A 24,006-nucleotide genomic window follows, 5' to 3' on the forward strand; every position below is an offset into this window, starting at 1 on the left:
CTATCAATCATTCTTAAATGCTAAGTCTCACAGACTGTGAAAAAGAAAAATTCTGAGTCCCCTTTCAGAATGACTACAGTATTTTACTAGATTCCTGAGGGCCTTATATGCCATCTGAGCTGATAGGTACCCAGGGCCTAACACAGAGTACTTGACACCTAAGGAGTGCTCCATATTTTTTCTTCATAAATGAAAGCCTTCCAGTTTAGCCAATGGAATCTTGAGTTCTGAATAGTGTTACATGAATACGGTTCCCTCATGAAGCCTCCACTGCCCACGATCAGAGAACAGTCTGAACGGAACATAAAACAAACGGTCCATTGAGGGACTCAGAGCTAGAGTTTCCCCACCGTCATCTCAAGTTTACCAGTTGGGAAGATGAGTGGTTGATTTGATGGAATCATAGTATCAAGGATAGACATTGTCTCAAATATCCTATTCATAACAGAGATTTAGTAGAAACACAAAACCGTCGTTGTGTTCCATTTATGCACACTTTTCATGCGAGGTCTAACCCCAGAAATCTACACTTTCTCCCAACACATCCAGGGGCACAGCAAAACACTCTCCTCTATTAAAACGTCCTCACTTTCTTTCTTTTTGTTTTTTTAAAGGTACATTTTATTTATTTTATTTTTTTAATTTTTTTTTTGTGCTGCACCGTGCAGCAGCCAGGATGTTAGGTCCCCGACCAGGGATCGAACCCGCGCCCCTGGCAGTGGAAATGCAAAGTCTAAACTGCTGGACCGCCAGGGAAGTCCCCCAAATGTGCTCACTTTCAGTTGTTTGTCAGCTGTTAAGCCAAACACTGCCTCTTTATTAAACAGCATGGTAAGGGAATTTAGCTATTTTTACGCTGATATATTAAGGTACAACAAAATACGAAAACCATATTATGTGAGGACACATAATAAAGACGTGTTAGACTGGTGTTATAGGCCTTACCTTACAGTCAAGAATAGGTAACAATTCCATTGCCATTACGGAAGTAGCACTATTGAAACATGATTTCTGACATTTTTAAAGTGTAATAAAATGTTATCTGAAAACAGGAAAACACGTGGCATCAGTACCACATTAGATAGATATGTTAACGTTCCTGAATCACAGCTGGGACCCGTTTTACTAATAACAACAAACAGATAACAAACTTCATGGAAGCCTGTTTACTGCAGGAAAAGTGAAGAGCTGGGTTTAGAACGTGCTTCTCCTCCTCTTTTCTCCTATATAGTCCTGAGTTATATGGTAACACTTAGGATGTTGCCGGCCAGGTAGTACTCTTTGCTTTCCCATTTGAAAATATGAACTTGAAATCAGGTTTTTTGCAGGAGAAAATGAATTTAGAAATCTCTGATGTTGTTATGAGGCAGAGCCTGCATGGATAAGCAAAATAAAATGCATTTAACTTTCAGGTGAGGTCTGGGCAGTAATGATCCTGCAAATAAATCAGAGGCAGAATTCTAGATTCTCTGCCTGGGAACCTTGCCCAGGGCCTTCTGGCTCTCATTTTTGCTGTCTCATATTTGCTATTTAATTTATATGCATCAAACTCACACTCACTTTCCTATTTGGGCAAGAAAAGGAAGATGCTTACAAATTGCTGGAGTTGAGGAACAAAGCTCCCAATCAAGTTTCAGGTTTCCGTATTTTTAGAAAACATGCATATATACGGATTACTACAAAGACATTCAACACGGATCCTTAATTCTAGAATTGTGCTACCAATTAAGGATGCCATGAAAATATTTTGGGAGACAAGATTTAATTAGCACAGCATATCTGAATCTAAAGAGCAGCGAGCAACTTTATTTTGGTTATATAATATTCTGGGCAGCCCTGAAATTCAGAAATGTTAAGAAAAACAAGAATACTTCCCCATAAATGAGGGGAAATGAATAAATCACGCTTTCTCATTTCAGAGTTTATAATACAAGCAATAGTTTTATCATTCTTCCATTGCTTTGGGAGAAAACTCAGACTGAGATTGTTGGTGAATTAAAGTTTAGTTATAAACTTGAGGATCTAGGAGACTCACAATACAATTCAAATCTAATTACGGGAGTGACATCCCAGAGCACAACACTATGGGAAGTGCCTTGAGTGTGTTTAATTTTTTAACTAAACTTTCAGCAGTAGCTCTTTTCATCTAACATCCTAAAACCAATAAATGTAATACAGAGTGATTTTGTGCTGGTGAGGATTTTTGAAAGCCTGCCAACCATAGACCAGAGTGAAAAGGAATGCTTTGATGCACATGATTTTGTGTGCACTGAGTTTCCATCTGTGATAGATGGGATCACAATGAAAGAAGCCTGACAACACGGGGAGGGGGGGTGACAAATGGACCTACAGAAGGATCTGATAGTAGGCCGTTAAGACAATCTTTACCTATGACATCAATTTATAAAAATATTTCTTTGGGAATTCCCTGGCGGTCCAGTGGTTAGGACCCCGCGCTTCCACTGCAGGGGGCACAGGTTCGATCCCTGGTCAGGGAACTAAGATCTCACATGCCATGGGGCACGACCCCAGAAAAATTTATTTATCAACTACTTCTCTATTTTTTTACTTTCTAAACTTTTTAATAAATATTTAAGTGTTTCCCCAATAGTCTATGTTTCAATGCCCCCAGATAAGTTATTTTTATACAGAAGCATTATTTGAAACAAAAAAGTGACTATCCTTATTAATTTAATTAATAATTTAGCTAATTCACTTCTAAAGCTGATACAATTTGGTGAACCAAAAAGTATTGAACACGGTGATGCTGACCCTCATCACTTACTTGTGGACAAGAACGATCTAAATGAAAAGTTAGATGACAACACACACGCATATACAATCACGTGTCAAACTGGGCAAGACCACGGGCATTATAGCGGGTGATTTGATGTCGGGGAAAATGGAGTGGGGTGGGCTGAGATGACGGGATAAAGTGTTTCAGGTATGAACTTGAGAAAAGACGCCAAAAGAGCACGAAACTGGGGAGACCAGCCCAGAGCATCGTGCACGTGGAGGACAGTGGTTGACAGAGAATGGAAGGACCAAGTCCGGTCACTTATGATGATCTTGCGAGGCGGGCAGAACCTTGTTGGGTTCAAGACCAACGGGAGCCCCTGAAGGCTGTTGGAAGGAAGGGGAGAGTGAACTGATCGGAGGAGGATTTGTAGACTGCATGGCAGCAGAGGAAACGTGGAGCCCAAGAGACTAATAAGAAGCTGGTGGCAGCAGTTGTGAGGGTCTGGGAGCCAATTCTGTTGCTTCTTGGGGCCACACACTGTCCCCTGCAAGGGACTGTAGCTGTGTAGCTATGTAGTGCCCAACTACGTTCAACAACTATCCTGCATTTACAAATTTTGTCACCTGAGTAATTAGATTCACTGTAAAGATATTATTTTTTTCCTCTAAAGTGATGAGATTTACAGCTTACACTTTTCTGAGGAAGAAAGAGTTTCAGCCAAGTTCTAACATTTACAAGCTAAAACATTACACACATTAATCACAAATAAAGGTTAACTTACCTGTTTGCAAAAGAAACGCATTCTGTAGCTGGTTGAGTTTCAGTGACTGGAGATATTTTCAGACATTTTGGAGTCAGTCTCCTTTGGAGGCAGTGACATTGGTTTAAACTGCAGAGCTAAAGTAAAATATTTTAGAAAGGCTTCTTACCTTTGTTTATTAAAAGGTGGAAAGTTATCCTGTGGAGATGGGGAAAAAACCTGTTTGCTGGACCACAATGCAATACATGGGCTACATACATGGAATTCATATTTGTGAACGATCACTTTAAAGCCTGAGTGAAAATATGACTTAACTAATATATTTTAACTCCTGTTTTTCACAGAAAAAACTGTAGTCTTAACTGGAACTAAACTTATTATTTATTTTAATATGATTATTCTTTCCTACTAAATGCCACAGAAAACCAGTTAACATCTGCATTTTTAATAGCATGAAAATGCCTAAAATCTAAAAGGAATCTTGATTAACAAATACACATCACTTAAATGAGAGTAGAAAGCACTCAGGCTAAAGACTGAGTTTGAAACCTCCAATTAGACTGCAGTAGCTATTCATCACAGCTCTTATTTTTAAGATGGCAAGCTTATATTCCTTGTCGAGTCGGTCATGATGAGTTTCAGTGCCATGTTTTGGTTCCCACAATTATCTATTGTTTGGGAAAATTAAAAAGAAGGGACATCCACTTAAATAGATTACAGTGATGTTGTCCTGGCCCTTTTACCACTTTCATTCTCAAGTCAGAGTGACTGCCTTGGCAGCTCTGCACTTCAATCAATGGACTCAGTCCTTGTAATTGTGCCCTGATAGACTTTTAAGTGTAAACTGTGAAACATTAAGAACAACTGCATCATCTAAGCTGCTCATTTTACGCCTCTCTCTGCCCTTTACAACTCTAGGTGGATTATTGTAAGCACGTGGCCAAATGATTCGTGTCAGTAGTGAGAGGAAGCCTAATTACTCTCCAGTTCCTGAGTCTTTGCAGCTGCCGCAGTGTTTCATGTAACTTCTGTTTAGTTGTTCATTCTAAAACCTTCATCCACAGTGAAAATAGGCTTTAGGGTACAGAAAGATTTGATTTCTATGTGAACTATAAGCATTTTATTGATTTCGTATACTCTATATTTATAAGACAGTATTCTTTTAAGCTCATTTTACGAGTTGATAACAATAATACCGTTATTTGCTTGTTAAATAAGGGAAGTTATATTTAGATATTTACATATTTTGAATTTCTATGCAGCTTACCCAATCAATCCTCATTATTCATGAGGTCCCTATTTACAGATTTGCTAACCAACATTTATTTGTGAGACAAAAGTCAATCCCTGTGGCCCTTCTGTATTCACTGGTTGAGCAGGAAGGATTTTAGTCTCCGATGTGTGTGTTTCCAGCTGAGATTGGATGTGGCTCTGCTCTGCCTTGTTTCAACTCCCATATTGTAAACAAGTATTCTTTTCATGGTCTATTTACTGTCACATTTTCATGCCTTTTGTTGATGATTTCACTATTTAAAATGGTCCCCAAGCTGGTGCTGAAGTGCTGTCTAGTGTCCTAAAACAAGAGAGCTGTGATGTGCCTTCTGGAGAAAGGGCGTGAGTGAGATAAGCTTCTTTCAGGCATCAGTTACGCTGCTACTGGCCCGGAGTTCAATGTTAACGAATAAACAAGACACATTAAGTAGGATGTCTTGAAACAGAAACACACATAAAACAACGGTATGTATTGAATGGTAGAAAAGACTCGTGTGACCACAGCTCCAGGAGTCTCACTCTACTTTCCCTGGTTCAGGACTCACTAACCCAGAGTTCAAAGCAACTTTACAGAACATACCACAAACAACAGGAGTCGACCATCCTGTTTTTTTCTTTCCTAGAAGCGACCTCCCAGGCATTTCTTCAAGAGCCATTATGGGAGATTGTGAATGTCAGATGTCTCATTGGAGCCTTTTTTTTTTTTTTTTTTTCGGTACGCGGGCCTCTCACCGCTGTGGCCTCTCCCGTTGCAGAGCACAGGCTCCGGACGTGCAGGCTCAGCAGCCATAGCTCACGGGCCCAGCCGCTCCACGGCATGTGGGATCTTCCCGGACCGGGGCACGAACCCGTGTCCCCTGCATCGGCAGGCGGACTCTCAACCACTGCGCCACCAGGGAAGACCTGGTGAGGAATTTTATAGTAATAGGTCAGGGTAGGGTTGCTGGTAAGATTAGGGCGTGTGCAGGGCCTGTGCTCCTTCAATCTGGCCTCAGGTGGTTTCTTGACAACTCCTCCCTTTTCTCTGCATCCCTTCCCTTCCCTGATTAGCAAATGTTTGAATCTGCCCTTTGGGACTCATGGAAGGTCATGGAGGCTGGAGTCTGTTCCCTACAAATAGGGAATGGGGGACACAAAGTCTTCTGTACCCAGGAGCTCCACAGGGTCCTGCTTGGTTTCATCATCATTTAAATTTTTAGAAAATGCTCATAAATGGGGTCAGTACGGTAGAGTCGTATGGCAACACCTAGCAGAGTGCCTTATGTAAAGAGATAGTAACTCTCTTTATATCTGAGAGGGGCAAGAGCATGCTTTCTCATGGAGTAATAGTGTCATGGATTTGTTTTTAGCTGACAGCGATGCTTGAGCTTATGCAGATCATCCTCTGGTTTCACAGAAGGGAAGTGCCAAGCCCAAGGAGGTTAGGGTGTCTGCCCAAAGCCACATTCTGGGGCAGAGCTGGGAATCCTGTGAGTACGTCCGCGCCATCAGATCACCCTTCCTGTGAGTTCTGAGGCCAACTACACAAGAGAGAAGACATTTTTACTACTTTGAGGTGTCATCCCAAGCCCCAAGGGAACTTCCTGTTGTTAGCTCCTAAACATATTACTTTTCTTCCTCATTATTTTAAGCACATTTTGTGATTAGAAGTCAGGTATTCCCAATTAACTTAGATCAGAATGTTATCTTTTCATTTTAAGAAAGCAAGCAATATTTTGAAAGGTACCCTTCTATTAGTTTGTGATGACACTCAAATACTCATACCAAAGCTGAACTTTCATTAGGAAAACAGAAACTCAGCTGTGTTCAGTTTGAAACCCATGACCGGATGCCGAGCGGGTCAAGCTGGGAGGCATCATGGACAACACTGCAAAGAAATGTTTTGAGAAGAATTTACTCAGTACAGACGGTGTTTGGAAGCCCAGAGCTCCCGCGCTGCGACTCAGTAACCAGCACAGGTGATTGGCACGGTCTGGTGATTGGCATGGTCTACTAACAGCTGATTTCAATAAAACCCATTTGATTATGCCTTGAAGAATTGTTTTTGGAAGGAGTTGAAGAAATTAAAGAATGAGAACGGATTTGCTTTATGCCTTGTAGCAGTCAGAGGAAGATATACAAGGACAGGGATATACTTAAGATACAATATGTCCTCCTACTGTACATTTTATTGCATGGAGCAAAATTTCAGCCCTGGCTCCCTTCAGCAGTGACAAGGGAGAAAGTCCACAATTAAGATGAAAGTCTCCTTTCACACATAGGAAATGAAATGCCATAAACCTAATGATATTAATTTTAGGGTTTTATTTCCTCCTTTTTATTACCCTCTTTAGGATAGAAACACATTCCTAGCCCCGTAACAATTTTAGTCAATACATTTTTCAAGTTCTCTAAGAGATGATAGCCAGTCCTTGTCCCCTTCCTCTGTGGTGACTTTTGGTCAGCACAGTGAAAGGTAATGGCGTTATGGAATCTTAAGAGGTACGTCTAAAACAGAAGGCATCCCTTTAATTAAAAATAAGTCAATAAGAAAAAAAGTATGGTGAAAGCCTTTAGCACATATTTATCTTTTTTTTTTTTTTTTTTTTTGCGGTTCGCGGGCCTCTCACTGTTGTGGCCTCTCCCGTTGCGGAGCACAGGCTCCGGACGCGCAGGCTCAGCGGGCACGGCTCACGGGCCCAGCCACTCCGCGGCATGTGGGATCCTCCCGGACCGGCGCACGAACCCGTGTCCCCTGCATCAGCAGGCGGACTCTCAACCACTGCGCCACCAGGGAAGCCCCATATTTATCTTTTGATATATTTTTCATTCCTTTCTTCTTATTTTCCTTCATCCCTATGAAGCAATCAACAAATAATTTGGGGGTACTTTGATATCTTCAGGCCATGCTATGCACTATAAGGTGTAGAAAGGAAAAAAGAACATATTCCCTTTTGTCAAGAATGTGATGTTTGCCACACCAGGTTCTACGAGATACAAGCGTCACTTAGGATATCAACAGGAGGATGGGTAACACGGGGTTCGTTGATCAGTTTTAGACACAGGGACACTGAAAGCTTCCCCTAGCCGCACCATTCACGCTACATGTTAAACGGTCCCAAGTCTCGAGGTAGAGAACCCCGGGTGCTGCCGCTGGACCCAGCGTTGCCCCAAGTCTCGCGATAAAAACCTCAGGTGCTGCCGCTAGGCTCAGCATTCCCCCAAGTCTCGCGATAAAGAACCCCAGGTGCTGCCGCTAGACCCAGCATTCCCCCAAGTCTCGCGATAAAGAACTCCGGTGCTGCCCTGGGGGCCAGCTTTCCCCCGTGTCTTCACAGAGGAGCGGTTTCCACGGTAAGGCCGGTGGGAGTCTCTTGGGACAGTGGTGTTTTGTGGGAAAAGGTTTGGGAAATTCCGAATTCGGGAGCCTCCGAAAACATTTTACAGGTAACGTGTGAGTGCGAACTCAGCCCTGTAAGTGTGGAGAAGGGAAAGGTCAGTGTACTGTAGGCTGCTGAAGAGAAGAACCTTAGGAGGTTGGACTTTAAAAGAAAAGTGTGGCTGGAAAAAAAAAGCGGAATACTGAGGCGAGGAAGGTAAAACTCAGGTTCTAGCTCCCGAAGCGGTGACGTTGCTCATTTGCGGGGGGGGGGGGGGGGGGGGGCAATGGGCAAATGTGCGAACAGTGATTATTACTAGGAACTTGGTCTACGTTACACATTTCTGTGTTATTTGTGTGCTTGTTTTTTTTTTTTTCCTTCGGTACGCGGGCCTCTCACTGCTGCGGCCTCTCCCGTTGCGGAGCACAGGCTCCGGACGCGCAGGCTCAGCAGCCATGGCTCACGGGCCCAGCTGCTCCGCGGCATGTGGGATCTTCCCGGAGCGGGGCATGAACCCGTGTCCCCTGCATCGGCAGGCGGACTCTTAACCACTGCGCCACCAGGGAAGCCCTGTGTGCATGTTTTTAACAGTGTTTATTCCATGAGACAATGATTTGTTCTTATAATCAGATGTTTTCCTAAACTCACTAAGGCTTACCTATCAGAAGAACTAATAATGTGAATAGAACTTTACTTACAGGATTTTATATGTGTGTGTGTGTGTGCAGTATTTACAAGCAGGTGTGCAAATACACTATCTTGGCCCAAAAAAGAAGTTGAGACACCAAGGTCAACCTGTGTTGCAAGCATAGGTGGCACCTGTTCATTCCTCCCGCAAGTGTGCTGGCTCCAGGGATGAGAATAAACAGTGTGGACTCCTAACTAAGGTTCCCTTTTGGCTGCCTGTCCAATCATGAACTAATCAACCTGATACTAATCAACTGAGGAGCAAGCTAAAAATAGCCAACTTGAACTTTGTCGTTGTGCCTTAATTTCAGCGTATCTTTTTTTAAGTATATCTCATTTTAAAGTATCCTTTAATATTTAATTAGCTATTTATGCCTATGTGTTTTTGATCTGAAAACACAACCAAGTTTGAAAGTAACTGAAGAGAAAACCCTCAAGACACAGAAAGTATTTTATAAATATTGTCTGCTTGGAAAGCCATTTTTCCCTTCGTCGCCCTAAGATATTGTTAAGGGGATTTTTTAAATCTGGGAAAATGATATATATGAACTTATGTGTTGAGTGTATATAAATGTATATACATATATATGCAGCAAAGTATAAGGATAATAGGAGTAACATGTAAGATTGGACCATGTAAAACTGCTGAAATTGGACTGTTTCTGAAGTCAAATAATGGCAATTTCTCTGTAAATCTGTAAATTTAAACCTAATAGTTTTGCTCACTCCATACCCATCTCCTCACTTGGGTAGACAGTTTGCCAGTTGTGTTTGGAGGGTGGAGGGCATTTTGACTCCTGTCACATTCCCAGTTTGGGTCAGAACTTTTCTGGCCTCGTCCACTTCCAGGTCATTCTACTCTGTATTGTGCTGTCTCCTAAATATTATTTATCAGGCTGATTACTTATAGCCATCCTTAAATGCGGAGCCATTTCCTGTGTTGAGTTCAGTATCACAGACACAGACTGAGTCAACTGTTGTTGCTCTTTCTCTGTCATCTGTCCCTGTTTCTATGACTGTTGTTGTTCTCTAAGAGCATCTAGAAGATCGCAGAAATCAGATACCTGAGAGGACTCTGTCCAGATATGACAGCCTCTGGTTACCTAATGTCTCTACCGAATTGCTTGGCAGGAGTTCTAAAGGCCTGAGTAGACGACTGGCTCTAGGACAGATGCTCTCAAGAAAATATTCACCCCCAATTCAAGCACACCTATTTCTATTTTGTCCCCTATATGTCATTCTCCATTGGCCCCCACTTTGATTATAAATCAGGATAACTACCAGCTTCCATGGATTACCACCATGTGTGTAATACATATGCACATGTATACAATATCGACACTATGATCTGAAAATAGAAAATGGCAGTGGGTTTTCTCCACATGTGGTTTCAGTAATATCAAATCTAATTACCCAGTTGAGGAGAATTAGACTTTATAGGAGGTGCTAAATATAATCTAATGAGGTTTGTGACAGACATTTTTTCATAGAAACAGGAACAGTTGTTTGCCATGGCTTTTGCCTGTCGTCAAAGGCTGCAGTGCCTTCCTAGCTACTGGTAAAGAAATTCTCTAACCATAACTATTTGTCACAGCTTCTACCTCGGCTAACCACTGTCAATTTGAATGCAAGCTGCTGTGCCAGAGCTGGTTTTCAGATCCCCCCTTTCAGAAATCTAATGTAGTCTTAGAAGGACCTTTGTTTTCTTCAGTAGTGAATAGGTTAATCTCTCTTTGCTGTTACATATAGCATTTAACTAGTACAAGTCAATGAATTTTTGAGTGGCTTCTTTGTATAAGGCTGTGGTGGTTAATGCTGGTGCCTAGTAGGTGTTCAGTGAATTTTTCTTAAACTCCAAGAAGTAAGACAGAGGCTTGCTTTCAAAGACCTCATAATCCTCTCACAAGAGTACCATGCGTTTGTGTAATACTTTCATTTCATCACACATATAATCAGATCCTACCCACGTGTGGCAGATATTAGACTTCTCATTTTACAAATGAGGAAACCAAAGCACAAAGGAAACGAGATTTGGCCAAGAGTTCTGTGTTAGGGGCGATCAGCTCGGTGCTTTGTGACCACCTAGAGGGGTGGGATAGGGAGGGAGGGAGACGCAAGAGGGAAGAGATATGGGATATATGTTTATGTATAGCTGATTCACTTTGTTATAAAGCAGAAACTAACACACCATTGTAAAGCAATTATACTCCAATAAAGATTTAAAAAAAAAAAAGAGTTCTGTGTTAGGGCTATCCAGAGAAACAGACCAAGAGGAGATATATATATATATATAAAGGATATTTTCTATGAGGAATTGGCTCATGTGAATATGGAGGCTGAGAAGTCCCACAGTCTGCCATCTGCAAGCTGGAGACCCAGGAAAGCCAGTGGTGTGGTTCAGTCCTAAGGCCTGAGAACCAGGGGAGCTGATGGCATAAACCCCAGCACAGGGGGAGGAGAAGATGAGCTGAGATGTATTGTCCTAGCTCAAGCAGTGAGGCAGGAAGAGACGGTGAATTCCTCCTTTCCGCACGTTTTGTTCTGTTTAGGCCATCATCAGATTGGATGGTGCCCACCCACAGTGGAGAGGGCCGTCTACTTTACTGGTCCACCAGTTCAAATGCTAATCTCACCTGGAGACAGGCTCACAGACACACCCAGATATGTTTTCAACCTGGACACCCAGTGACCAGTCAAGTTGACACATAAAATTAACCATCACAGGTTCCAAGCTAGGAAGTAGTGAAGCTAAACTAAAATCCAGGCTTTCTAATGCCTAATCCAACGCTAGTTCCACCAAACCTCCCTGGCTCACAAAATCAAACTGAAAAGGAAACATCTCGGCAAAAGGAAGAAAGCAGTATCCACTTATTCATTCACTGATGCCCCAAACGAGTAGAAAAAAGTGTCCCACTTTCAACAACACGTGGCCCTCAGTTAATATTTTGTGGCCACAGATTATTGTTTATCACAGTCATACCATATTTATAGGACTATAAACTTTTTAGTTATAAAAAGAAAATCCATGTTTGAAAATTTTTTACTTTACTCAGTGGAAAGAAAATGTTAAAACCTTGGGGTCCACAGTAATTTTGGGAGATGCCATGGATTTTTTTCAAGAATTTAATGTTGGAGAGTTATTCTCAGATTCTTTTTTAAAGTATGTGTGTATGTATGTGCATTCAAGCATTTGCTTTTTTTTTATTGGAGGGTAAGGTTTTTGTAGAAATCCTTTAAAAGACTGAATTATTATGGAAAATCATTTTGAAATTTGAGAATGTTAACTAACTTTTTATTTCCCAAAGCTTCGTGGCAGAGATAGATGCTCTGGAAAACTTTTCAAGCTCTTAAAATTTTACAGTGATGGAAAAGTTGCCTGAAACCTATTACAGATCATAGTACCTGGTTAATTTCCTATTGCTTTTCTCTCAGTTACGGTTTTCCACCAAGCAGTATTAAACAGAGAAGACAAAGAACCCATACTTTTCTGATTGGCTGGTACTCATCTTAACTAATAGAAATGGCAAAACAGGAATAATAAAGAAGGGAAATTGCTTTTCTCTTACTTCTGTCAATCACAAAATAGTATTGAATTTAGTTCTGCCAAAATAATTTCAAGGTATGTGACATCATTTTGCTTTCATCTATTTTTATCTTCGTTATTCTTGTATTTAATGAGGCAAAAAGCATTTAATACTGTACATAAAATTTTCCCTATATTTTAAATTTATTTTGAATGATAACCTTTAAATCTTAAACAAATTCTGAGCCACTCATGATTGTCCTTTATCACAAGGACTTGAGTAGCAGGAGACAAACTGAAAACCTTTCTGGGGGACAAACTCCAGGGCAGGAGAATTATACTAGTCAAGCCAACTGAGAGCGGAAATCACACTGTTGCCCCTCAGCTCTAAATCAAGGAACTACAGTCTGTGGATCAAATCTGGTCCACTGCCTGTTTTTGTAAACAAAATTTTATTAGAACACAGCCACACCATTCATTTAGCTACAACTGCAGACCTGAGTAACTCCAAGAGAGACTATATGGCTCACGTAGTCTAAAATATTTATGATCTGGCCTTTTACAGGAAAAGTTTGCCAATCTCTACTGTAAATCTTTGTCCTTTCCCTTCCTCTCCTGCAGAAGGCAATAACTAGGGGGAAAAGACATGGCCTAGACTCTCATACGGCAAGAAGGGGAAATAATGCATTTTCTCGCTAGACAGTGCAGGTGATACTTCTGGGTCCCTGCCGGCCTCGTGCCTTCTGAAGGGCCCAGGAATCAGAAGCCAGTTCTGGCTCTTCAGTAACACAGCCTTGCTGCCACTGCTGTCCGGTCAGAAGCAGAAACTTCAGAGTACCCAGAAACAACTGAATTTTTAATTGATGGGGATGCTAGGGTTTATTTAGTGCATCCCTGTCACTTTACTAGTGAGAAAACAGATATTTTTAGAGGATTGGGTGCCTATAAAAACCGAAGATCTGGAGCAAAACTCAACTATTACCACTTTCAACTTTTATATTTTCCATCACCGCTTAATATGTTTTAGTTTCAATTATGTACCTGAAACAACAACAGAATTTAAGTAAACATCTCTAAAATTGTCAGCGAAGGGTATAATATTAGATTAAATACAGCCACATTTTGCCTCACTCCTTTTGTTCGTTTATGGGTTTTTTGGGTTTCTTTTCATTGGACTATAATTGCCTTACAATATTATATTAGTTTCAGGTGTACAACCTAGTGATTCAGTATTTTATACATTGCAAAATGATCACCGTGATAAGTCTAGTTACCATTTGTCACCATACAAAGTTATTACAGTATTATCAACTATATTCCATATGTTGTACATTACATCCCCATGATTTATTTCATAACTGGAAGCTTGTACCTCTTAATCTCCCTCATCTATTACACTCATTGCCCCACTCCCTCCCCTCTGACAACCACCAGTTTTTTCTCTGTATCTATGAGTCTATTTCTGTTCTATTATGTTTGTTTGTATCATTTTTTAGATTCCAAATATAAATGAAATTATACAGTACTTATCTTTCTCCATCCCTCTTACTTCACTTAGCATGATATCTTCTAGGTCCATCCATGTTGTCAAAATGGCACGACTGCATTCTTTTTTATGGCTGAGTAATATTCCATTGTATATGTCTACCATATCTTATTTATCCATTCTTCTGTCAGTGGACACTGAGGTTGCTTCCATATCATTCCGATTGTAAATAGCACTGCATGAAAATAGGAGTGTATATCTTTTCAAATTAGTGGGTTTTTTCTTTGAAAAGTATCAAGAAGTGGCATTGCTGAATCATATGGTAGCTTATTTTTGATTTTTTAAGGAGTCTCCATACTGGTTTTTATAGTAGTTCAACCAATTTACATTCCCACCAACAGTGCACAAGGGTTCCCTTTGCTCCACATCCTTGCCAACACTTATTTGTCATTTTCTTGATGATAGCCATTCTGACGGGTGTGAGGTAATATCTCACTGTGGTTTTGAATTTCATTTCCCTGATGATTAGTAATGTTGAGTATCTTTTCATGTTGGCCATCTGTTTGTCTTCTTTGAAAAATTTCTATTCAGGTCCTCTGCCCATCTTTAATAGGGTTGTTTGGGATTTTTTTTTTATGTTGTATGAGTTTTTTTTTAATATTTTTGGATATTAACTCCTTATCAGGTATACCATTTGTAAATATCTTCTTTCATTCAGTAGGCTGCCTTTTTGTTTTGTTGATAGTTTTCTTCACTGTTTGATGTAGTCCCAGTATTTATCTTTGTTCGGGTTTCCCTTGCTGGAGGAAACATTCAAAAAGTGTTGCTGAGACCAATGTCAAAGAGCTTCCTGCCTATATTTTCTTCTAGGAGTTTTACGGTTTCAGGTCTGACATTTAAGTCTTTAATCCATTTCGAGTTTACTTTTTTTTTTATGGTGTGAGGAAATGTTCTAATCTCATTGTTTTATACGTAGCTGTCCAGTTTTCCCTGCACCACTTACTGAAGAGAATGTCTTTTCTCCACTGTATATTCTTGCCTCCTTTGTCATGGATTAATTGACCATACGTGTGTGGGTTTATTTCCAGGCTGTCTATTCTGTTCCATTGATCTATGTGTCTGTTTTTGTGCCAGTACCATTTTGTTTTGATTACTATAGCTTTGTAGTATAGTCTGAAGTCTAGGAGAGTGATACCTCTAGCTTTGTTCTTTTTTCTCAAGGTTGCTTTGGAAATTCAGGGTCTTTTGTTGTTCCATAGGATTGTTTGTTCTAGTTCTATGAAGAATATCACGGGTATTTTGATAGGGATTGCATCAAATCTGTAGAGCACTTTCGATATTATGGACATTTTAACAACATTAATTCTTCCAGTCCAAGAGCGTGAGATATCTTTCCATTTTGTTGTATTATCCTCTACTTCCTTCATCAGTGTTTTATAGTTTTCAGAGTACAGGTCTGTCACCTTGCTTAAGTTTATTCCTAGGTATTTTATTCTTTTTGATGAGATTTTAAATGGAATTTTTTTTTTTACTTTCTATTTCTGATATTTCACTATTAGTGGATAGGAACACAACAGATTTCTGTATATTAATCTTGTATCCTGCAACTTTGCTGAATTCATTTATAATTTCTAACAGTTTTTGGGTGGAGACTTTAGGGTTTTCTAAATAAAATATTATATTATGTGCAAACAGTGCCAGTTTTACTTCTTCCCTTCCAGTTAGGGTGCCTTTTATTTCTTTTTCTTACCTGATTGATGTGGCTAAGACTTCCAGTACTATGTTAAATAGAAGCGGCAAGAGTGGGCATCACTGTTTTGTTCCTGATGTTAAAGGAAATGCTTCCGGCTTTTCACTGTTGAGTGTGATGTTGGTTGTAGGCTTGTCACATATGATGCTTACTATGTTGAGGTATGTTTTTCATACTCACTGTTAAGAGTCTTTATCGTGAAAGTATGTTGAATTTTGTCAAAAGCATTTTCTGCATCTATTGAGATGATATGATTTCTGTTCTTCAGGTTGTTAGTGTGGTGTATTATGTCAATTGATTTATGGATATTTAGTCATGCATCCCTAGGATAAATCCCACTTGATCGTGGTATATAATCCTTTTAGTGTATTGTTGAATTTGGCTTTTCAATATTATGTTAAGGATTTTTGCATCTATGTTTATCAGCGATATTGACCCGTAATTTTCTTTTTCTGTGGTGTCTTTGGTCTTGATATCCTTTATTCTCTACTCTTGTGATTTGGTGACTGTCTTTATTGTTAAGTTTGGATTCCTTTCTGTTTTTTGTGTGTGTATTTGTTATGGATTTTTGGTTTGTGATTACCATGAAGTTCATATATTAGTATGTATATATATATATACCCCCCCCACACACACACACATATATAAAGTTGAGATTATTTTAAGTTGATGATTTCTTAAGTTTGAATGTATTCTAACAACTCTGCATTTTCCTCCTCCCCTTGCATATTTAATGTTTTTAACATCATATTTTATAAATTTTTATTCTGTGTATCCCTTAACTACTTATTATGGATATAGATGATTTTACTACGTTGTCTTTCAACCCTCCTACTAGCTTTATAAGTGGTTGATCTACTACCTTTACTGTGTGTTTGCCTTTACCAGTGAGATTTTTCCTTTCAAAATGTTCATATTTCTAGTTGTGATCTGGGTTTTTTTTTTTTTTTCAGCTTAAAGAAGTCCCTTTAACAATTTTGCTGGTTTAGTGGTGCTGGACTCTTCTAGCTTTTGCTTTAAAGCTTTTGAGATCTCCATCAAATCTGAATGAGAGCCTTACTGGGTAGAATATTCTTTTTTTTTTTTTTAAACGCTTTTTATCAGAGTATAATTGCTTTACAGTGGTGTGGTAGTTTCTGCTTCATAACAAAGTGAATCAGCTATACATATACATAATCCCCATATCTCCTTCCTGTTGTGTCTCCCTCCCACCCTCCCTATCCCACCCCTCTAGGTGGTCACAAAACACTGAATTGATCTCCCTGTGCTATGAGGCTGCTTCCCACTAGCTATCTGTTTTACATTTAGTAGTATATATAAGTCCATGCCACTCTCTCACTTCGTCCCAGTTTACCCTTCCCCCTCCCTGTGTCCTCAAGTCCATTCTCTTCATCTGCATCTTTATTCCTGTCCTGCCCCTAGGTTCTTCATATTGTAGGTTTTTCCTCTCATCATTTTGAATATATCATGCCACTCCCTTCTGGCCTTGAAGTTTCTGCTGAAAGATCAGCTGATTGTCATATGGGAGTTCCCTTGTATGTAAGTAGTTGCTTTTCTCTTGTTGCTTTTAAGAGTCTCTCTTTAACTTTACTTTTTGCCATTTTAATTATAGTATGTCTTGGTGTGGACCTCTTTGGGTTCATTTTGTTTAGGACTCCCTGTGTTTCATGTACCTGGATGTCTGTTTCCTTCCCCAGGTAAGGAAAGTTTTCAGCTATATTTCTTCAAATAAGTTCTCTGTCCCTTTCTCTTTCTCTTCTCCTTCTGGGACTGCTATAACATTGATGTTCTCTCAGAAGTCTCTTAAACTATCCTCTTTTTTTTCATTCTGTTTTCTATTTTCTGTTGAGCTTGGATGATTTCCACTATTCTGTCTTCCAGCTTGCTGATCTGTTCCTCTGTATCATCTAATCTAATGTTGATTTCTTCTAGTTTTTAAAAAAATTTCAGTTACTGTATTCTTCAGCTCTGTTTTTTTCTTTATATTTCTAACTCTTTCTTAAACTTCACACTGTGTTCCTCCATTCTTCTCCCAAGTTCATTGAGCATCTTTTTGATCATTACCTTGAACTCTTTATTGGCTATGTTGCTCATCTCTACTTTGCTTAGTTCTTTTTCTGGGGTTTTATCTTGTTCCTTTGTTTGGAACATATTCCCTTGTCTCCTTATTTTGCCAAGTTCTCTGTGCTTATTTCTATGTATTAGGTGGGTTGGTTCCATTTCCCATCTTGGAGAAGTGGTCTTATGTAGGAGATGTCCTCTGGGACCCAACAGCACACTCTCCACCTGTCACCTGAGCTATATGCTCTAGGGGTGCCCTCTGTGTGGGCTCTGTGGGCCCTTCTCTTGTGGCGGGCTCACTATTGTGGATGTGCTGGTAGACAGGTTGGCCCCCGTCCCAGTTGGCTACCAGGTCCTGCCTTGTGCAGCGGCTGCTGGTATGCTGGTTTGCAGGGCCAGATCCCAGTGGCTGGCTGTGGGGCCCAGGGAGCCCAGGTTTGCCACTGACGTGCTGATAGGCAGGTAAGCCCCCAGCACTACTAGGCTGGAAGAAGAACCCCAAGCTGGTGCTTGACTGCACCAATGTCCTCCTGATAAAAGGAGCCCCCAGATGGCTGCTTCCAGCATCTGTGTCCCCAGCGGAAGTCCCCGTTGCCTCCTGCCTCTCTGGGCGTCTTTCTGAGATCAGCAAGTAGGTCTGACTCAGGCTTCTTTCAGATTACTGCCTCTGCACTCGGAGCTTGTGAGACTTTGTGCACTCCCTTTCAGAGTGGAGTCTCTGTTTCCCCCAGTCCTCTGGCTCTTGTACGTAAGCCCTGCTGGCCTTTACTGCCAGCTGCTCTGGGGTGGGGGCTCATGTTTCCAGTGCAAGACCCCTGTGATTGGGAGCCCAGTGTGGGACTCAGAACCTCTGCAGTTGTGGTTTTCCTCCTGTTCGTTGGTCACGTCCCTGGAGATGTGGGTCTTGACTAAACCATGGCTCTGCCCCTCCTACCCATCTCGTTGTGGTTTTTTCTTTATATCTTTAGTTGTGGGAAATCTTTTCTGCTAGTCTGCAGGGGGTTCCTGTAGACGGTTGCTGTGTAGGTAGCTGTAATTTTGGTGTACCCATGGGAGGGAGTGAGCTCAGCCTCTTCCTGCCCCACCACGGTAGCCACGCCCACCTCAGTTGTGTTTATTATATACATGGAATCACCAACCTCACTGTTTTGGAAACAAACACAAAATATTCTTGATATCTATCTACATAGCAGCAGCAAGAGAAAGCAGACCCTTTTACTTACTTACCGGGCCCTGGAGGAGTGTCTACAGTTTTTTAAACTGACTACAGTATATTTTTAGAGGTGGGAAATACGTTCTGTCTAGTGTCTGTCTATGCTTGCCAGCTTTGCTGGTCCATAAGCTATTCAGTGGCTCCACTCAGTGTGATGCCGGCTTTCAGCTTCCATTCAGCTCAGGTCACCAAGAGCAACAAGTGCCATTGTAGGTCAGTCCCCAAAAGAACCATGCATCTTCCTTTTATCCCTTGGGCAGGTACTTACATGTGTAGTAGTTTCAGAGTTTATGGTTATTACTATCTGGAGACATCTGTTTTCTGGGTTTATTTTTTTCTGATGTTGTACCACATCATAAAGTCTACTGCCAAGAGTACTTTACTTGCAAAGATTTTGTTTTCTGCTGTTTTAGTCACTTTACTACTTTATTTCTGTAGGCCAAATAGAGAAAATCAGTAGCAGTTACCCACTCCATAGCCCCCATAGCATAACTTGACTCCATTGGGTTGAAAGTTTTTATTCTGTGAGACTTAAAAGTCTCATTTCACGAGAAGTGATGGGTCCTCCTGGCATATGTGTAACAAAGAGCTGCACCGAGATTTCCCATGTAGTGCGACTGCTCTCAGGAAACCTTTTAAGGAAAACCTATTTTTAAAGTAAGTGGATCATATGGGTCCACTTATGAAACAAATTCATAATTGATTTTTTATTACCAAATATAGGACTTTCAAATAGCTTTTTGCTTAAAACTTTAAGCCTACTTTTATCCCCTTTTACTTTTCTTCCAATAAAACTATTTAAATAAATTACTTCAGAATTTCTGTTATTCATTTTCAGATAATGTAATGGTTATTATCATATATTCATAGAAACTAGCAATGATTAAGTTATTATTTGCCTAATAAATTGACCATCTTTTATGGAAAAATCATTCAGGCCAGACAACTATTGTCAAACGTCTTTTAACATATGTTTTCAACCTTTGCCATAGCTCACTTTCTTGAATAAACAGACCTTTTGAAACAAAGCATGGAAAACTTAATCCACATGGGTTCATATTATCAAAACTATTAGACTGGATTATTTTTCATGGTGTCAGCACCAAAATTACCTCTTGAAAAGATGCCTTTAAAAGGAACATTCACATAGATTGTACAATGTTGTCTCTTCCTCAGCCTTTGCAGACAGCGTTTATTTCATTCATGGCTGTGGTTAGCACGCTTTTCGGCTGGGGCCCCTTTCTCAGTCCGGGAACTGCATGTGGCCTGTTGATCAGCAAGGCAGCCTTGGTCAGCAGTCCTTAGTGCTCATTTTAAGGGTGAGTCTCTGCCTGGTCACTTCAACCGAGACTCCTTTCCACGTACAGACTGCAGCCCGGCAGCTTCTCGGTGCTGCCACCTATTAATTCAGAGCAGCCTCGAGTCCTTTCCAGAAGCTGGAGTAGCAAGGGACTGGACGCTGAGGTCCAGCAGACCAAGGCTGCTGTGGGTCGGGAATGCACTGCAACTAGTCAGCCTGGGGAACGTGGTCACACCTTCCAACCCAACTGTCTTACCACGTTGTCGTTCACGTGGGTTTGCCTAGACACACCATGAAGTTACGTGAGCACCTCAGACCCTGCTGGGCACTGTCCCATGTTTTACATTTTCAGATGTCCTGCTTTATAAGCAGAGGTTTTAGATTCTAAGTCACTTTAATTCTTTCATGATTTTATCCTTGTTAAAACTTGTAGAAATTATGTAGCAATTATGTGTCAGTGTGATGCTCAGTTGGCATTTTTAACTCAATTTGGTATTTATATACTTATTTGTTATGTTAAAACGCAAATTCTGAGTTTGATGCTGCCTCATTTAGTCTTTAAAACAGCTCTAGGGGAGAGGCAGTGAGGTATGTGGACAGGGGGCTGGATGGGCCAGAAAGCAGGAGTGTGGGTACCAGCTGCCATATGACTTACTGGCTCAGAGGAGCAGCACATGGAAGGGTGAAGTTCCATTATTATATCCCGTTATCATTATCACACATGGTATTGTGCAGAAAATAGAGCAGATGGGGCTGCCCGGAGGGTCTCTCTGGGAGAATGGAAGAATTAATGTTCCGGTGGGGATCTTAAAACCCAGGCTAAGGAGTTTGGATGTGACAGCAAAAGAAAGGAACCATAACTTTTAAAACAGGGAATTGGCATGCTAAAAGCAGTGCTTTAGGGAGCAGAGCCGGGAAAGCCTGTGCCAGCTGAATCCCAAATGCACCATTGCTTTGGCTTGATAGGTCATGGGATTTCACTTCTGCAATTCAAAATTCAACAGATGTCACCTTCTTAGTAAGACCTTCCCGGACACTCTGTCCAAACTTTCAAATCCCTGAATGTCTGCATCCTGTCCTTTATTTAGCAGTTATCTCTCTGTAACGTTGTATACATTTTATTTATTTACATTGCTTATGTCCCAACTCTCCTACCAGAATGTAAGGCACAGATTTTTGTCTGTCTTATTCACTACTATGCCTTCAGCACCAAGAACAGTGCCTGGTACATGGCAGGCCCTGAGTAATACATGTTACATGAATAAATGAATTTGCTAGTACAAGGCCTGATTCTGGTTACTGGTAACAAAGTGGCAAACGAGAAATAATCTGTTCCTGTCCTCGTGGAGCTTACATTCTAACAGAAGAGACCAAAATAAACAAGCAAATAAGAATCCCAGATGACGCTGTTTGCTCAGAGGAAAATATAACAGGGTAACAAAGATATAAAATATCAAATAGAAAGCTCTCCTGTTGCATACATTGACCATAGGACAGTAGGAAAACTGGGTTTGTTTTTTATTTTAAACTTGTTGTCTCTGAACCATATACACTGGTTTTCAGTCTCAGTGGTGTTTCCTGGAAAGGACACAGAAACAGCTTGCTGAGTCAAGGACCTGACTGGTGGGTTTCTGAATTGCAGACCTCGGGCCCTTTAGGAAATAGTGTTCTGTTGCCTCTGAAGACAAGCACAGAACATCTGGGGACTCTTGGAGTAGGGAGTTGGTAGTTCATGCTAGGAATAAATGAATCAAGATTAACATCATAAAATGTAAAAGCAACAAATGTAAACAGGTTTTCAGAAACTTAAGTGAGAGAAGTTTAGGTTTAGTTTACATTGTTAAATTTGACCCAATGGTGTCATTTGCTTCTTTAAAAGAGTGCAACTTTAGGCTGCATTAATACTCCTACTTCAAGGAAAGAGGAGTTACAGACAAAATCAGGCCTTCATCAGGTATACCCCAGATACCCTGTATCATTCAGAAAGGACTTGAGGCTGCTAACAGAGGGATCTGCACTGTTATAAACGAGTCACAAATTCACTGCCGAGCTTCCTAGCAGCCAAGGCAAGGAGACAGCTATGTTAAAAGATCGCTGCCTCCATAAAGTAAAACACCATCATTTTTCCCAGAAGCAACGGATAGTGCTTTGGCTTGATGGATCATAGGATTTCACCTGTGTTCAAGACACAAGTGTTCAGAGTTTTCTTACAAACCCCGTGGCTCAGCTCTCCAGACCTCTCACCAGGTACATGTCCTCCCAAGAGTTGTAGCGTCTGTCCTGCCTGAATTTCCACTTCTTTTCTTCAAGGATATTATAAACCACTTACCAGTGCTTTGCTGAAATCAAGACTTTTTATCTATACTCTATGCCCCGATATAGCAAGCTGGGAAACCAATCAAAACAGGAAATAAGCACAGCTTAGTGTTTCTTACTGTTGGTGAGCCTGTGTTGCTTTCTGGTAATCATAGCTGTTCTCTTGAATTTATTAAAATTCATTTGCTTATATTCTGTCTGGGATATTTCTAGGAGTTGTGATTGAGATTATCAATATACAAAGTCCAAGGTGCCCTACTTTACTCTTTTTTTTGACACTCAGAATATTTTCCTCTCTTTAGTCATTTAGGATCTATTACATTTTTTAAGATTTATTAACGTTTATCCATAAAAGTTTTTCAGTTTCATCCACAAACACTTTGATGCCTTATAACATAATAAATCTGGACCCAGCAACATAAAATCATTAAAAATGGCCAACAGTTTGCCCATCATTTTGCAAGAAGATGTTTCTTGTGATAAAATCCTGAGAAATTTCTTACCTGATACCTCATTGAACAAATACAAGGTGAAGTACAGAGGAACTCTTAAAATATAGTAAATTGATTAAAGGCTTTTTACTCCTCAAGAAAACAGCAAAAAAGCAAACATAGTTTCGTGAAAATAGTTCTATGAGCAATCAAGGTAATGAGGTCCGAGTACACAGGTTGTCAGTGGCCACGTTTGCTCCATGCCCTGTGACGTGGCAGGAAAAATACAGGAAAATGAGCAAGTGCGTATCTTCAAGACAGTCTTTTTTGAAAGCAGACTTTTGCTGATAGCTGGGCAGTGGAAAGTTTGGATTTGGACTCCCTGGCAAGAACTGAGAGTGCAGATATTTCATGCTGATGACTAAATGCTCCATCTTTTGCTGAGACTGGAGGATAATGATGGGCCTGAGTCAAACTTGAGGGATGCGGGAATGAACGGGATGTGCTTTTAAACAGCAGTGACTAGGAGACAGACATGGGCGCTGCTTCACACGCGGGGTGTGTGTGATCTGAGGGCTGACGGGGAGTCATGGTAAAGCCGCCTACAGTGTCTGCAGAACAAGCATGGAGGGAGGGGCGCGTCCTCGGGGTCCAGACCCTGGAGAGGAGGGTGAGGTGAGGAGGGGCCCTGGAGCAGGACACCTGGCTCCAGCAGGAGTGTCTGTCACAGGCCTGTGCTTCTCTAAGTGCCGGGGGCTCAGGAGCTGGGCCTGCACAGTCGTCCACCAGAGACGTCTTTACAACAGCCTCTGGCTCGAGAGGGAGCACAGTCAGATCCCTTCTCGCCACTGGGATTCCTGCTCCTGGGTGAGAAGCAGGCCCGTTGCTTCCGCTCTGAGGGGGGCTCTTGTACCGCTCTGGGTCTCTTTCTTGTTTTCACTCGCTGGCATCAGCCTGGCCCTCTGTGGAAACTCGCCGTGCAAGCAGAAACCGCCCTTTTCTGGATCCTCTGATCTCCTTTTCACCCCACACAGGTGTAAAAGGCAGCGTTTCTCTTTTTGAAACTCTTAGCTGATGACCTAGTTTTGCAACTTCACAGAGGTTACGG

The 24,006-nt window shown here is 41.0% G+C and overlaps 1 protein-coding gene across 3 annotated transcripts in view; it reads left to right on the forward strand.

Moving 5' to 3' along the window:
• The window catches only part of KCNQ5 (potassium voltage-gated channel subfamily Q member 5), a gene marked incomplete at its 5' end in the record, with an annotated part of 580,981 nt that overhangs the window by 348,247 nt on the left and 208,728 nt on the right, over positions 1-24,006 (forward strand). The window contains one exon of one of the 3 annotated variants that reach the window (XM_082669169.1): positions 6,636-6,730. The exons of the other annotated variants lie outside the window; for them this stretch is intronic. Of the gene's footprint in view, positions 1-6,635; positions 6,731-24,006 lie in introns of those variants that run through there. 3 annotated transcript variants of the gene reach the window in all.

The sequence above is a fragment of the Grampus griseus genome (assembly GCF_964374135.1).
Source record: "Grampus griseus genome assembly, chromosome: 13".
NCBI lineage: Eukaryota > Metazoa > Chordata > Mammalia > Artiodactyla > Delphinidae > Grampus > Grampus griseus.